At 50.3% G+C, this 6,337-nt stretch overlaps 1 protein-coding gene across 3 annotated transcripts in view; it reads left to right on the plus strand.

Moving 5' to 3' along the window:
* The window catches only part of CTNNB1 (catenin beta 1), a 22,985-nt gene continuing 17,475 nt past the window's right edge, over nucleotides 828-6,337 (plus strand). Inside the window, exons 1-2 of one of the 3 annotated variants that reach the window (XM_021389312.1) lie at nucleotides 828-1,225; nucleotides 1,989-2,143. The gene's annotated coding sequence lies outside the window, so the exon portion shown is untranslated. The remainder of the gene's footprint in view (nucleotides 1,226-1,988; nucleotides 2,144-6,337) is intronic. The other 2 variants (XM_021389314.1, XM_021389311.1) reach the window with 2 other exon arrangements.

The raw sequence follows: 6,337 nt of genomic DNA on the forward strand, positions 1-6,337 counted from the left end.
AACTATTTTAATGGGACGAGTCTCCCTGCCTCGCACGGGGTGCGGCCCCACAGGGATGGGAAAGGTGCCCGGGCCGCCTGGGAGGTTGGGGCGTGTTCTGCGTGCAGCAAACTCTATTTTCTTTTTATTTTTTTTTCACAGGGAAGAATCCCATGTTTTAAAAAAGCACTGACGGGAGAAAGTTGGTGTGCAAATCGTTGTAGGAAAGGCTTTTTTTTTTAGTCTGTGTATTACTGAATACAGCGAGAGGAGGAAGAAATCTGTCAGCGTCACTGCGCGAGCAGAAACTCAGAGCCTGCCCCGCCGTCACACAACCCGCGCTCAGGCGCTGGGGCAGGGCCGCGCCCGCTGAGGGGAGGCGGCACCGGTGCGTTCCTGTTGTGAGGAGCGGGGCTGGGGGGTAGCTCGCTTCTTCCATAAAACGCAAATAAATTGCACAACGATACACTTTTCTTCAGCAGCCGCTTCCTACAGAAAAGCGCGGGGCGCGTTTCCGCCGACGCCAGCGGAGCCCCCCTCCCCCGCCCCAGCCCGGCTGTGTGTGAATCGGGGGCGTGCGTTGCGAAACGTGCTTAAAAGCCGGAAAAAATATACTCAAAATCATCATCTCCGTGCAAAAAGACGGCGCGGGGACGCAGCCCCCAGGCCGATCCCTGCGGCCGCACCCCTCGAGCAGAACTTCTCTCCCTCGTTCCCTTCTCCCCCACCTCCGGAGCGCGGCGTCCCCACCCGCGCCCTCCCCCTGTCGCTCCCTCCCTCCCTCGCTCCCTCCCTCAGGCTCCTTCTCCTGCCGCCGCGGCCTTCCCCCAGCTCTCAGCCGCTTCCCTCCACCGTCTCCCTCCGCCCTGGGAGCCGGGCACTATTTCTCCTCCCCCTGCCCTGTGCGCTGGGTGCCTGTGGAATGCTGCGCGCTGGGCCCGGCCGCGGCGGCAGGATACAGGCAGCCCGGCGCTCGCTATAAGAGCCTCCTTGTGAGTGCCGCCATTTTAAGCCTCTCGCCCGGTTCGGCGCTGGGAGCAGCAACCAGCGGCGCTCGGGGACTGCCGCCGCCGCCTCGCACGGTCGCCACACGGGAGGCAGCGGCGGGGGACACCGGCGGAAGCGAGCTGAGCGAGGAGGAGGAGGGCGGCACGAGGAAGGAGCGACGGATCCGGCCGGGATCGCCCGGGCGGCAGCAGCAGCAGCCGGAGCCCGGGGGAACGCTGCGCTCTCGCCTCCGTGCCACGTTAGTGCCGCTTCCTCCGGCGGGACTTCGGGGCGAGCCCCTCCCTGAGCGGGGAGCGGGACCGCGGGGGTCTGGGCTGCGCCTGAGAGGGCGGGGGGCTCCAGGCGAGAGGGCGGAAGGGGTCGGGACAGCTGCGGGAGGCGGCAGCTGCGGCCCCCAGGGCCTCTCGGGTAGCGCGTCCCGGGGCGAGGGGCGAGGCTCGGCGGGCTTGAGGCTTCTCGGGAGGGTTTTCTGGTTCTCAAGGGGTCACTGAGCCGCCGTCGTGGTGGCAGTGGGGTTGGGGGGGGGGGGTGAGGGGACGGAGAGCCGTGGGTTTGTTCGTACCGAGCGTAATTAACTAATCACTGCCGCTGCAGTCGGCAGGAGATAGCTGATCTGCTGCTGCGTGGGTTTTCGGTCTCAGTTGCGTGCCTGTGTGTTTGCTGGAGGGCTTACGCTGCTCCTGGGGGGTCCCCGAAGCGCGGTCGCAGCGTCAGTTTGTGACACCCCGCAGCCGGGGGTCCCATCTGGGGACCGCGACTACCCCCAAACTAAGGCACTTCGGAACAACTTGGCAGTCGCTCCCAGCAGCGTGTAGGGCACTCATTTCCGACTCCCCGTGAAACGGGAGACCCAGGTGTGCCCTTTCCTGAAAAGCCGCCTTTTGTGCACGGTCTGTTGCTCCTGGGGCAAGTTTCTCAAAAAGCTCCCCAAATCCTAAATTATCCCCTAGCTGGAACTCGCTGCAGGACGCCGTGCAGTTGATTGGATTCTCTCTTCCCAGAAGTGATACCACCGGTAGAGGTTTCTGGGAAGAGAGGAGAGGCTGTGAAGGTACCGCGGGCGGGCTGTGACTTCGGGAGCAGCAGTGTTGATCTTTGCAGTCGGCTGTTACTTCTTGATCTCTTTCTCGTGGAGCGGCCATTGTTCTGACACTCGGTACGTTCCAGACATCTGTGGTCCTCCCATCCCCCAAAGTATGCAGTGGTGAATGGAAAGAGGCCGGGCTGGTATGCTGAGGTCGGGGGAAGGAAATCAAGGAGGGGTTTTTGTAAAACAGGATCTTTGTGCGCTGGGAATAGGGCGAGGGCAGACTAGGAAACTACCTGGACGTGTCACTGTTTCCTTCATCCCAAGTTCAGCCGCACAGAGGAGAAACTCTTTGCCATTCAGAAGCAAATTTGTTAAAAGGTCCTTCTGCAAAGCTTTAAAACTGCGTAGAGGGAGAAGCTCACTGGCATTTGTTAGGCTAAGTTGTAATGTGAATTTCAATAACTGACAGTGCGGGAACCTAATGTTAATCTTGCACCCTTTATAAAAGGTGCTGACAGCTGCAGTTATCTGTCTGCTGTGTCTGCTGCAGAACGGCTGGTACTGCTGGAAGTGAGCTGCTGAACTGTTCACGAAAAGTCTTAAACCTCTCTAAATTCAGCCACTGCAGGTAGAATCAGATTGAGTGCTGGGCTCTTCTAGAGCTCTAAGGAAATGTCTTTGTTCCTTGGCTGCTAGTTCACAAATTTGTTTAGTTACGAATTGATAGACACGAGAATGTTCGTGTTGATCTGACTTCTTCTTTTCAGAGTGTAGGGAAGAAATCAGTGAAAACGCTCTGATGAAAGGACAAAGCAAGAGAGCTTCTAAAAGCAAGGATTTGCTGTAAAGCAAAGCTTGATTGGCAAAAGTCAGTCCGTTCTTCAAATGCAGCGTTCTGTTATATCCCCTGCAAACCAGGCTTCCTGTTCTTGCCAAAGCAATAAATGGGCTGGGCTGCTTGCCTGATATGTTCTCGTGAATGCTCATATGTTGCTGTGACTGCCTGCTGTGTCAGTAACCGGCTTATCGAATCTCAGTCCTGAAACCTCATTGCCCTTCAGAGGTGAGGTTTTCTTTGCATGGTGGATGTTATTTTTTTAGTGACTTAATATCAACGGAAGTTTGTACTTAAGTGAATTTTTCTGTAAAGAAGAAAAGTCAGTACTGGTGGCTTTCTGAATGAAATTTGGAGTAGAGAGGCATGTAGCAAGGAAGGGGACAGGAAATGGCAATTGTAAGCTTCAGTCTTTTTAAATGGAAGTCTGAATGCGCTGTCTGAAACTTGTGGATAAAGATGTTTCTGGAGAATACTGTCTGGTAGGCAGATCAGTGTGCAAGTACAGCAGTAATCCGAGTCACTCCTGGTAACACAGGGCTTGTGGTGATGATGGCAGCAAAACTTGTTCTGTGACTCTGGCAGACTGCATACCGCGGCAGGAAAATCAGGACTGACCTTACTTATCTTGAACATCACACTTCATGGGGCTTGATAAGACTTGGTGAGAAACTATGCAGGCAGCTGGAACTTGTGCATGGCTCCTCGAGCATGTGGCTGCAAATCCTGAGCCTCCTGCTTTTTTGGGCGGCTCTGCAGGAACTCCAGCTTAGACATGGCACCATGCTAATTCTGCAGACTTCATGGCACTGGGTATTGCATGTGACTTCCTTGTCTAGTCAGGCAAAATGACTCTGCTGGCAAAAGAGGGCAGGGCACTATTGCTGGCTGACTTTCTGGCATCAGAAGGCTTGCTCTGGGGGTGCTTTGCTATGTGGCGTATCAGCTGCATTGGTTAGAGTTACCAGTGTAAGTAGCTTGACTGTGGTTAATTTTAATAACCATCTCTGATACTTGATTGTGAGCTAGAACTTTCTCTAGGCTGTGTTGGGACTATAGTCCCAAAGGGTAATGACTTAATATGCTTGTGTTGTGTGGCCTATGTCTCTTTTGGTAGGGGGAAATAAGTAGCCAGAAGTTTTTCACACTGATCGGTGAAAATTCAAGTGTAAAAGAGAACTTACAGTGCCTTATGCTGGTACTTGTCTGTGTGGAACCCCACACTGACAGTGTGAGCAGGTGAGAAGTACTTGTGGGTTAACTTGGGTTTGATGTGAAAGCAAGTTGTGTCCAATGCTTCTCTTATCTTGGAAGGTATGAGTGCAGAAGTTGCTATGTAGCTTTCATTACAGGAACTTTTAACATGTTCCCAGTTGCTTTAGAAAACAACATATACGTTGACTCAGTATTACAGAAACTGAGTATCTGTGTTGCTAGTTAACACTAGATAAACTCTAGAGTTTAAGGAATAAATTTGTCCCCTTAAAGGATGGAAGAGTTAATCTAGTATCCGAGACTCATGCTTTTAAAAAGTAGCATGAGCTAGCTGGAACTTACTGGAGTTGGCAAATACCAAGCATGTGGTTTGTTTGCTGGAACTAGCGTTTGTAGGCTGACTTGCTGTGCTAAATAGATTTGTATAAATTGGAGAAGTTTGCCAACTCTGCAGCAAATGTAGCAAGTATTTCTGTATTGTCCTGGCAACAATTCAGGTGCCCTCCAGTGGTCAAAACTCTTAACATCCTAGAGGTGCTGATTAGTGCTGTTGCATTGTCAATTCGTCTTAATTAAAAGTGAGCTAAATGTTTGCTTAAGCAGTGCTTCTTGCAGTATTGTAAATACTTGTCTATTCTGACAAGCTAAGGCCACCAGTACATATGTGCACTTTCAGATTCATAAGCCTTTTGGTGGTGTCAGTGCAATTATGACTAATCGCTCTGGTTTCTTAAACCCAAGATTAATGTTTAACATCCATATTTGGGGTTGGCCTTGCAGTTGCAGCCAAAGAATAAACTAGATTATAGTTGGACACTTTTGGAAGGGAGATACTTTCTAAATTGTCACTGTATTCATCTGGAAATAAGTTACTTTCCTACTAAGATAATTCTGTAACACAGTGGCTGTCAGTCTTTGTATTATTGATACGTACTACCATTAGCTGTGGAATTACTATGTTTTTTTTTTAACATTCAGGGCAGGAAGTTTGAGAGCTGGCAGTGGGCTGTTACTGAGCTTCTTTAGTGTTACATGTGATGTGATTGTCAGAGGCCTTATAGGCTGTCTTTAAATGGTCATCATGGCAGGCTTGTTTTCTGTATGTGACTTCTTAAGACTAAAGGATGATGTTTGGCCGTGGCTACTGTTCTTTCCACTGAAGACTTCTTGATTGATAAAAGCAGGGGTATGTGGACCAGAATCTACAAATTGGGCAAGCAGATTAGATGTACTGCTTGCAGATTTTGCTGTGGGCAAAAATGCTAGCTCGTTCCCAACTGAGGAAGGCGGGGGTACACAGAGTGTAGATAGTTATTTGTGTCCCTCAGATAAAAGGAGGTTACTTTCTAAGCAGTGATAGAACTTCTTAGTGCTTTGCCTGCCTATGGAAGTACTCCAGCGTAATGAATGCTGCATGAAAGCCACATCAGAACTGCTTGCTGGTGACCGGATCAAGTTGAGTCTGTTGCTGAGCAGAAGCGACTTAGTAACTGTTTTGAGGTTATAGGCATGAATCTGTGGTGCTCAGCTGATTTAAACAATGAAGACAGAGTAATTAGGTTGATAATGCAAGTTCATGACTAGATTAAGTTCATAAACTTGGAACTGTCATAGCAGTCTTTTAATGCTAGGCTGCAAATTGCTGCCACATGGTTGGTGTATACAATATGTGGAGGCTCTTTTTTTTCTGTGCTAGATGTGCAACACTCGATAAGTAGCTGATGCATTCTCTTCTATCTTAACATTTAGGATTATCATCAGGTCCTCTTGGACAGAGGAGGAAGAGGCATAGATACTTGAGCCAGTTTTGACTGTTGTATTAAATTATAGTATTTTGCTAGCATTACAGGGTACTTGCCAGTGAAATGCTCTCTTAAGCCATTGCTTTCAAGCATGAACTGATGACTTCAACAGTCAGCTTGATCACAGCTATTGCTTCTGACTGTTGGAAACCACAGAAGTCTTTATAGAACACAAACACAATTCTGGGCCCAGAGAGTGGTGGTGAATGGAGTTAAATCCAGCTGGCAGCTGGTCATGAGTGGTGTTCCCCAGGGGTTGGTGCTGGGGCTTGTCCTCTTCAATATCTTTACTGATGACCTGGATGAGGGCATTGAGAGCACCCTCAGTAAGTTTGCAGACGACACCAAGCTGGCAGGAAGTGTCGATCTGCCTGGGGGTAGAGAGGCCCTACAGAGAGACCTGGACAGGCTGGATCTCTGGGCTGAAGCCAATGGGATGAGGTTCAACAAGACCAAGTGCTGGGTCCT

Source organism: Numida meleagris, chromosome 2 (genome assembly GCF_002078875.1).
Source record: "Numida meleagris isolate 19003 breed g44 Domestic line chromosome 2, NumMel1.0, whole genome shotgun sequence".
Classification (NCBI taxonomy): domain Eukaryota; kingdom Metazoa; phylum Chordata; class Aves; order Galliformes; family Numididae; genus Numida; species Numida meleagris.